Source organism: Phacochoerus africanus, chromosome 2 (genome assembly GCF_016906955.1).
Source record: "Phacochoerus africanus isolate WHEZ1 chromosome 2, ROS_Pafr_v1, whole genome shotgun sequence".
Classification (NCBI taxonomy): Eukaryota; Metazoa; Chordata; class Mammalia; order Artiodactyla; family Suidae; genus Phacochoerus; species Phacochoerus africanus.
This window is the reverse complement of record NC_062545.1, coordinates 13,696,468-13,706,191: the sequence shown is the minus strand read 5'-3', so window position 1 is coordinate 13,706,191 and position 9,724 is coordinate 13,696,468.

Sequence of the window (9,724 nt, the reverse complement as noted above, 5' to 3'; positions counted from 1 at the left end):
AGATTCATTAACCACTAAGCCCTATCCTCTTTCTAAGGGAACTAATTATTTTGGCTTAGGGACCCACTCTTATGTCCTCGTTTAACCTTTATTACCTCTTTAAAGGTCATTTCTCCAAATGTACTCCTGTTGTTTAGCGCTTCAATGTATGAATTTTGGGGGGACACAATTCAGTCCATAACAGAAGGGTATAAAAACAGGCAAGAATGTCATTGTAAGTTTTTAGGTGGGAGGAGATTGAGATCTGAAACAAGGTAATCACAGTGGAAGGGAAAAGAAGATGGATATGAAAGACATTTCAGAGGCAAAAACTGCAAGGACTGAGCAGTTGGTTGAACATAGAGGCCAAGAGAGCAGAATCAATGATAAATTATAAGTACTGAGCCTGAGTGACAAGAAGAATCATACTGTCCTTAAACAAAAATAGGGCCTCTTGATATGTTTATTTGCTTCTTTTATTTGGCCTTCATTTTTTTTCTGCAGAAACCACTTTCATTCCATTATCTGTCTTTAATTACATCTCCTCCAATTTACTGTAGCCGCAGAAATTCTGACATTCTCCACGAGGTTCATCTTCTTTAAGACAACACCAGGGAACAAATCTTTCGTGTCACTTCTTCAGTGCCCTTTTCTGTCCCTTTTCCTACATTTTCAGCCAGTGCAGTTGTGTCTTTTGATTGCTCTGTCTACTAGTTCATCTGGTTTTCTTGGTTAACCTTCTCCCCTCCCATCTCTGCTGTCATTTCTTATTGGGTCCCAGTTAGTGCCCTTAAGAACCATTATGCCCAAGCTATTGCTTGATAGTATACATGTAAAGAGATCATTTTGAGGGAGGAAAACATAATGCAAAGAAAGAAGCATTCCTTTACAAACTGCGAAAAGTGATTTTGGAACTAAATTTTCCAGTGATACTCACTCAGCTATGAATATGTGAATATACTCTCAGGACTGAGGGAACCTAGATAGAATATTATAAGAAGGCTTAGGTAAATTTGGGGGTGGTTATTAGAAAATAGATTATAATGAAAATTGTGTTGTTTGAGGGTATATTCCTAAACTTTTTTTTTTTTTTTGTCTTTTTAGGGCCATACCGGCAGCATATGGAAGTTCCCAGGCTAGTGGTCGAATCAGAGCTGTAGCTGCCAGCCTACCCCACAGTCACAGCAGTGCAATGGACCTGAGCCTCTTCTGTGACCTGCACCACAGCTCATGGCAATGGTGGATCTTTAACCCACTGAGCAAGGTCAAGAATGGAACCTGCATCCTCGTGATTACTAGTCAGACTCATTGCCCCTGAACCACAGCGCGAACTCCCTATTCCTAAACTTTGAAATGTATGAAATAGCAATGTTTTCAAATGCTATATCTTAATAATCTAGGAATCTCCCTAAAAATGCATTCTTGGAGACTCCAATCTCCTACATTCTGATTTTCTAGGTCTGAAGTGGAAATCAGTACTTTAAATCAACTCAAGAAGTCCAGACACCCAGCCAGGTTCAGAACCAGTTTCAGAGAGGACCCCAGTGGTTAACACAACAGCCAAATACTGGCAATGCTGGCTTTGACCTGACAAGGTTAGAAACTACTGTAATTTCTCCTAACAAAAAAATGACTGATGATTCTGTTGACTTTGCTCTTTGAAGTTGACAAAATGGAACACTTTTTATGTAACTCCCGGAAAGAAATATCATGCTAATAGAGTAAAAATGAGATCCCTGCCTCCAAACAAAAACGAAACAAAAAAAATTAAAAACTATTGCCTTTGGGTAAAAATACCTTCTTGCTGTATTTAGAAAATTCTGATCATAGTAGACATACAGAAGCATTCACTTGTTTACATACTGTTTGTCAGGCGCTGAAGATGAAAAAGTAATAAATACGCTTCAACTGCATTTCTAAGACAGTCTAACTTCTACCCCTATTAATTAGAAATTAATGCTGGAGCTCCCATTGTGGGTCAGTGGGTTAAGAACCTAACACAGTGTTCCATGAGAATGGGTTCGATCCCTGGCCTTGCTCAGTGGGTAAAGGACCCAGCATTGCCATGAGCTGCAGTGTAGGTCTAAGATGCAGCTTGGATCTGGCATTGCTGTGGCTGTGGTGTAGGCCAGCAGCTGCAGCTCTGATTCGACCCATAGCCTGGGAACTTCCATATGTATGGCTCTAAAAAGACAAAAAAAAAATGAAATTAATAAATCCTACAAATAACTTTAGCTTCTTTATTGCACAAAAATACATGCCCACCTATTAACACTTCAAATTAAAAATTAAGCAGGCAAATGAATATTACTGTGCTTAAAGAAAATTTGCTGTGTCAAACATCCATAGAGAGCAAGACATATAATTTCTATGAGACTCCACATGATTCAGCCAAGATATTTGACTCCACTGAATGTGTAGATAACCACCCAAATCCCCTTACAATATAAAAATATATTTACCTCCTGCTTAATGTCCACTGTTATTGAAAACAAAACAGAAAGAAAACTCAATGCTCAGAAGTATTGCTTCCTTTTATTTTTCCTTCTCCAGAGCCATCAAGGTGAAACACTTACAGCTATATTTGATTTCTGTTTAACTCCATATCTTTAAATAACATGCTGTATTGCTGATTCTTATTTATTTATTTATTTTGGTCCTTTGTCTTTTTGTCATTTTAGGGCCATACCCATGGTATATGGAAGTTCCCAGACTAGGGGTTGAATAGGAGCTATAGCTGCCCGCCTACACCACAGCCACAGCAATGCCAGATCCGAGCCGCGTCTGCGACCTACACCACAGCTCACGGCAATGCTGGATCCTTAACCCACTGGGTGAGGCCAGGGATCGAACCCTAGTCCTCATGGATACTAGTTGGGTTCGTTAACCACTGAACCACAATGGGAACTGCTAATTCTTGATTTTGATATTTTAGGCATTATCTGTTGACTTCTCACCATGGAAGACAAGCATTTAAGTCTATTCCAATACTCCTTCCTACCTCCCCTGCACAACATACACTTCCTGTCCTCCATGTGCCCAACAGATTTTCATCAAAATTCTAGCTTGATAAATATCCTGTATTTACAGTATCACGGCCAGGTGAGGGAAATCCGCACAGCCGAACCAGTTACACCGTGACTGCTCCTCATTCCCTGTACAGTTCCTTGTTTTTCCTGGAGTTAACCATTTCCTTGTTCTTTGTTCATGCATTTTTCATGAACTTTTTACAGTCTCAACACCCAGGTTCCCCTGCCAATAGCCTAAATCCCCTCTCAAAATGGACAAATGAATCAGATATCCGATCAGCTCTTGCACCTTTGTGGGGGAAATGACAATTTAGTCATATTCCTCCAAAACCTGAAATGTTAGCCAGGCTCACGGTTTTCATTAAAGGGACTTGGGAATAAAAGTGGGGAAAGAAACCTTAGGAAACACAGCTGCTACAGCCATCAGCTCTAAGTGGTTTCCCTCTGCTGGCAGCTCAGCTGGAAAGACGTTTCCCTGGTGGGGTGACCTCAACCCTCATTCCTGAAAAATTGGAGCTCTCAGTGCTCTTGTCTTTAATGCATTGCTGTAGTGTCCACTTAGCATTACCAGGCAAGGAAACATACAAGACATCCAGGTAAATCCCCTAGGATCCAATCATAATTCTTCATGTCTCATTGAATAGTAGTAACCCAATTGCTCCTGGCACTGGGACAGTCACAGTGCTCAGGAGAGAAACCCTCTTTGCTCCTGTTTCCCAAGCACGAGGAGCCATGATGGCCAGTGGACAGTATTAATTTCCAGTTCTTTGGAATCATAACCATGTTTCCTGGTGGACTCATTCTTCTTCTAGGCCATAGGATCTTCAAACCCACAGTCTATATAAGGTTGGGAGGACTTTAAGCAAAAATTCTTCCAATGGTGGAGTTTCTGCTGTGGCTCAGCCAAAATGAATCTGACTAGCATCCATGAGGACACAGGTTTGATCCCTGGCCTCGCTCAGTGATCAAGGATCCGGTGTTGCCGTGAGCTGTGGTGTGGGTTGCACATGTGCCTCGGATCCCACGTTGCTGTGGCTGTGGCATAAGCTGGTGGCTGCAACTCCCACTGGACCCCCAGCCTGGGAACCTCCATATGCCATGTGGGTGAGGCCCTCAAAAGACCAAAAAAAAAAAAAAAAATTCTTCCAGTGGTGACTAGATACATATAACACCTGGGTGAAAGTGCATAACCCAGATTGTGCAGTCACCTGTCGTGTTAGTTTCCTAGAGCTTCAGTAACAAAGGGGGGCTTAAAACAACAGAAATTTATTCTCTCTCAGTCTGGAGGCTAGAAGTTCCAAGTTAAGGCGTTACCAGGGCCATAATCCCCCTGAAAGCTTTAGGGAAGAATCTGTTCCATGCCCTTCTCTTAGCTTCAGGGGTTGCTGACACTCCTTGGCGTTCCTTGGCTATAGACTCATCGCTCCAGTTTCTGCCTCTGTTGTCACATAGTGTTCTCGCAGTGGGTCTGTCTTTGTGTCTCTTCTCTTTCACCATGTCCTTATATTAGTTAAGACCCTCATCTTAACTAATTACATATACTATGTCCCTCTTTCTAAATAAGAGCATATTCTGAGGTTGCCAGGAATTTGGGGAAACACTATTCCACCTTGTACACCTCTGGTTCCATAGTCAGATGTTTAGTTTCTGTTAAGACCAAGAAAACTCTTTTCCAATCAAGAGTGGTTGTTAGTAGGAGCTCTCTTGCGGTGCAGTGGGTTAAGGATCCAGCATGGTCACTGCAGCCACTCTAGTTGCTACTGTGGCACAGTTTCAGTCCCTGGCCTGGGAACTTCCGCATGCTACAGCCACACATCTTTCACTCTGGAAGAGATATTCTGATATGCCTCCTATCACTGGATCTCTAGAAACTTAACCAGTCAGGCAGGTTCTGGAACATCTGGAAAGTTTGTCTGCCATGAATAATATTACTAGGGAATTTAAGGTGCTCCCTGTTTCCTGTTCACTAAGTCCAATTAGAATAATGTCAATAATGGAGTTCCTGTCGTGGCACAGTGGTTAACGAATCTGACTAGGAACCATGAGGTTGCGGGTTCGGTCCCTGCCCTTGCTCAGTGGGTTAAGGATCTGGCGTTGCCGTGAGCTGTGGTGTAGGTTGCAGATTCGGCTCAGATCTGGCGTTGCTGTGGCTCTGGCGTAGGCTGGTAGCTACAGCTCCGATTAGACCCCTAGCCTGGGAACCTCCATATGCCACAGGAGTGGTCCTAGAAAAGGCAAAAAAGACAAAAAAAAAAGGAAGAATAATGTCAATAATGTAATTGATCAGTGTAAAGTTCTGTGGACTCTTGGTTGGAATGATTGCTGCTCCCCCGGACTATCTTATGAAAGTGGGAGAATAGATACAATCCTTTAAAAGGATACTCTGGCCTCTGGCATATAAATGCAAATTTCTTCTAATTTTCCTTGAAAATAGGAGCAACCACCAGGCCAGTAACTTCATACTAAGTACCAAGGGCTGTTTTTATTTGCTCCAGGAGAGACAGCGCATCTGGAAATGCATCTGTCATTGGTTTCACTACTTGAATAAAGTCACTATAATCTACTATTCTTCTCTCTAACCCATCTGGCCTTTGCTCAGCTAAAACATTTCAACGCTAAATGAGGCCATGGTAAGAGTCACCAGCCTTGCCCCTTCACGTCTCCGATGCCACCGTCTTGACAATCTCCAGGTGTGCGGTGTTGCATATTAGTTACTGTCTTGGAGAAAGGGGAGTAATTTAATTCCAGGGGCTTCCAGTCTGCCTTTTCCTCCAGAATGGACTTAAGTCCATATATCAAGGAACCAGTTTAGAGATCAATCAGGTACTAATTATAATCTGTTTCCCTTGGACATTTTGGAACTAGGAAAATAACTACAGGATAACATTGGGGTTTAAATATGTTCTTAGGAAAGGTCTTAAAACTATACAGAAGGGAGAGAACTATATTCATAATTATAGTATATTCATTCTGTCCTGGACGACAGATTTGGACAAGACTGTCACAGACTCTACAAGCCCCTGCTCTGATAGTGGACCCGGTATTATGTGGTTTCCCCAAATCAGGACAGAATCCTATCACTTCTGGAAGAACTGGCTATTTCCTTTTTTCCAGTACTCCTGTAAAATAGCTTCAGTCTCTGACGAAGCCTCTGGGGAAGGTTCAGAGTTTTTACTGATGGCCACTTACAAGGCCCTTTCTTCAAGAAGTCCATCTACCCCCTCAGACTAAAGACCCAGAGTTTGCAAAGTCATTTGGGTATAACATTTAAGTAAGAGGCCGTGAATCACCATGTTGGCCATTTGAATTCTGTTTCCGCCAAATGCACCTAAAATTTTTCTCCTACTGAAAAGTGTTCTTCCTGTTTGTGATGTCCTTAAGAATTTTGGAATTGATGGTCTTCCAGATTTGGGTGTCATGAAAGAGAAATCTGATGAAATTTTAGTCTTAGTTTGTGTTTCCTTTCTTTCTAGGTGTCATTTTCTCTTTCAAATAGCATTTGAAACCATTTCTTTTTCCTTAATATTCTGAAAATTCAGTAGGATGAATGTGTCTAGTTGTGGCAAGATTTTTTTTTTTTTTTGTCTTTTTGTCTTTTCTAGGGCCACTCCCGCAGCATGCGGAGGTTCCCAGGCTAGGGGTCGAATCGGAGCTGTAGCTGCTGGCCTACAGCAACTCGGGATCCGAGCCGCGTCTGTGACCTACACCACAGCTCACGGCAATGCCAGATCCTTAACCCACTGAGCGAGGCCAGGGATCAAACCCGCAACCTCATGGTTCCTAGTCAGATTCGTTAACCACTGAGCCACGACGGGAACTCTGATTTTTTTTAACTAATTGTGTTTTTCTTATGGTGGAGACATTCTCTTCTTTTTATTTAAAATGTTCATGTCTGCTTAGTTTTGTGTTGTTTCCTGTCCACCCCCCCCCCGGGGGGGGATATTTATTGAATATTGGACCTTCTAAATGGCCTTCACATCTCTTATCTCTGCTCTTGTTTTTTTTATATCTCTTTTTATTATACATTCTGGAAGATTATATGACAAGTTTGGGTCTTATCATTTTTATTTCAGCAATCCTAATTTTAATCTTTAAGTATTTCTTTCATAAGAAAGAATGAACTGCATATAAATGATACTTTTTATAGCATTCTTTTTTTATTTATGGATGGATCATTTCTTAAATCTCTCTCAGAATATTAATCTGGCTTCCCAAAGTATCTGTCTCCTCTGAGCACAGTTTTTGCTTGTTTACTTATGTTCATTGTTTTTTATACCGACAGTTCTTCTCACAGAGCTGTCAATCTTTGGGTATCGGCTTGTATTTAAGAAAGAGGACAGGAGAGCTGGTGTGTTTTCTTTCTGTGGTCTATAAATGTCCTTGATTCTTGCTACCATTTTTCCTGATTCATAATTCTGACCTGGAGTTCCATGTGGGAAGGATGGCTGCGTGTTACCTAAGAGGCATCGCTCTTGCTGAGGTATTTTCCACTTGCAAATAGCTCAATTACCAGATTGGGGAGAATTTTGCCCTCTGGCAGGGTCATTGACCCTGGAAGCCTTAGTGTTTTTCATAAAGCTCATTAAATTCTTCAGGGAGGAGTTCCCACCGTGGCCCAGCGGTTACTACTAGTACCCATGAGAAAGTGGGTTTGATCCCTGGCCTTGCTCAGTGGGTTAAGTCTCCAGCGTTGCCGTGAGCTGTGGTGTAGGTCACAGACACTGCGCGGATCCCGTGTTGCTGTGGCTGTTGTGTAGGCTGGCAGATGCAGCTCCAGTTTGACCCCTAGCCTGGGAACCTCCATACACCACAGGTGCAGTCCTAAAAAGAAAAAAAAAAATTTAGGACGAGTCATAAATTTTGCTTCTCCTTTCTTCTTCCCATGCCTCCCCCTCCCCGCTCCCAGGTTAGTGCTGGGCAAACTGGCAACACAGTTAGGCTCCCTGTGTTGGCACACAAGGTGGAGAAGCGGTCTAGGAGTGCCTCCTAGTATCTTTGTTCTATATACAGATCTTTAATGAACCCTCCCCTTTTCTTTCTCTCTTTCTCTCTCTTTCTTTCTTTCTTTCTTTCTTTCTTTCTTTCTTTCTTTCTTTCTTTCTTTCTTTCTTTCTTTCTTTCTTTCTTTCTTTCTTTCTCTCTCTCTCTCTTTCTCTCTTTCTCTCTTTCTCTCTTCCTTTCTTCCTTCCTTCCTTCCTTCCTTGCTTCCTTCTTTCTTTCTTTTGTTTTTTGTTGTTGTTTTTTAGGGCCACACCCAAGGCATATAGAGGTTCCTAGGCTTGGGGTCAAATCAGAGCTATAGAGGTCCCGTCGTGGCACAGTGGAAACCAATCCAACTAGGAACCACGAGGTTTCGGGTTCGATTCCTGGCCGTGCTCAGTGGGTTAAGGATCCGGCCGTTGCCATGAGCTATGGTGTAGGTCACAGACGCGGCTCAGATCTGGTGTTGCTGTGGCTGTGGTGTAGGCCAGTGGCTATAGCTCCTATTAGACCCCTAGCGTGGGACCCTCCATATGCCAGGGGTGTGACCCTAAAAAGACAAAAACACCAAAAAAAGAAAAAGAAAAGAAAAAAGTCAGAGCTATAGCTGCCAGTCTTCACCACAGCTCTCAGCAACACCGGATCCACTGAGCAAGGCCCGGATCGAACCTGCTGTCCTCATGGATGCGAGTCAGCTTCGTTTCCGCTGCGCCACGCCGGGAACTCCTGAACTTCCCCTTTTCTGCACTACTTCCCATTCCTACTCTGCTAACTTTTCTGACTTTGAGGCAGGAATCCCTCTTGGGTACCTCCTTCAGAGAAATGATTCACGTGAGGTCTTCTGTGTCGTGACTGTCTTTGCTGACGTCATCCATCAACAGTCGCCCTTCCATCCTCCAGAAATGTGCTACAGTCCTTATTCGAAGGCTACTCTCTCATCATCTGTCTCATTTGGGCGTTATGCCTTTTTCCTGCTTCCATTTTTTTTTTTTTTTAATTTCATGGGCGTGTCAGATGGATGAGAGGCAAATGAGTGTGTTTGCTGTCTTGAACCAGATGCTTCTTTTCTTGTTATACTAACAAGCCATTATGTGTGGCTTTATATAGTTTGTCATGAAAAATTGTAAATCAAGAAAGAAGTAGAGAGAATGTCTGTATACCCATCACTTCATTTTAATAAGCTTCAAGGGGTTCTCTTGCGGTGCATTGGGTTAAGGATCTGGTGTTGTCACTGATATGGCTCCGGTCACTGCTGTGATACATGTCTAATCCCTGGCCTAGGAACTTCCACATGCCAAGGGTGCAACAAAAAAAAAAAAAGAAAGAGAGATTTTATTTAATCCAAGCTTTTAAGTATGTTTTCCTTTGATGAAGTATTTTAAGGCGAATCTTAGGTATCAAATTATTTCATCCTTATATACTTCAGTATGCATCTCTTAAAAATTTTTTTTTTGTCTTTTTGGCATTTTTTGGGCTGCTCCCACGGCATATGGAGGTTCCCAGGCTAGGGGTTGAATCGGAGCTTCAGCCACCAGCCTATGCCAGAGCAACGCAGGATCCGAGCATTGCAGCCGCGTCTGCAACCTACACCACAGCTCATAGCAACGCCAGATCGTTAACCCACTGAGCAAGGGCAGGGATCGAACCCGAAACCTCATGGTTCCTAGTCGGATTCGATAACCACTGCGCCACGACGGGAACTCCTAAAAATGGTATTTTTTCACATGACTGTAGTA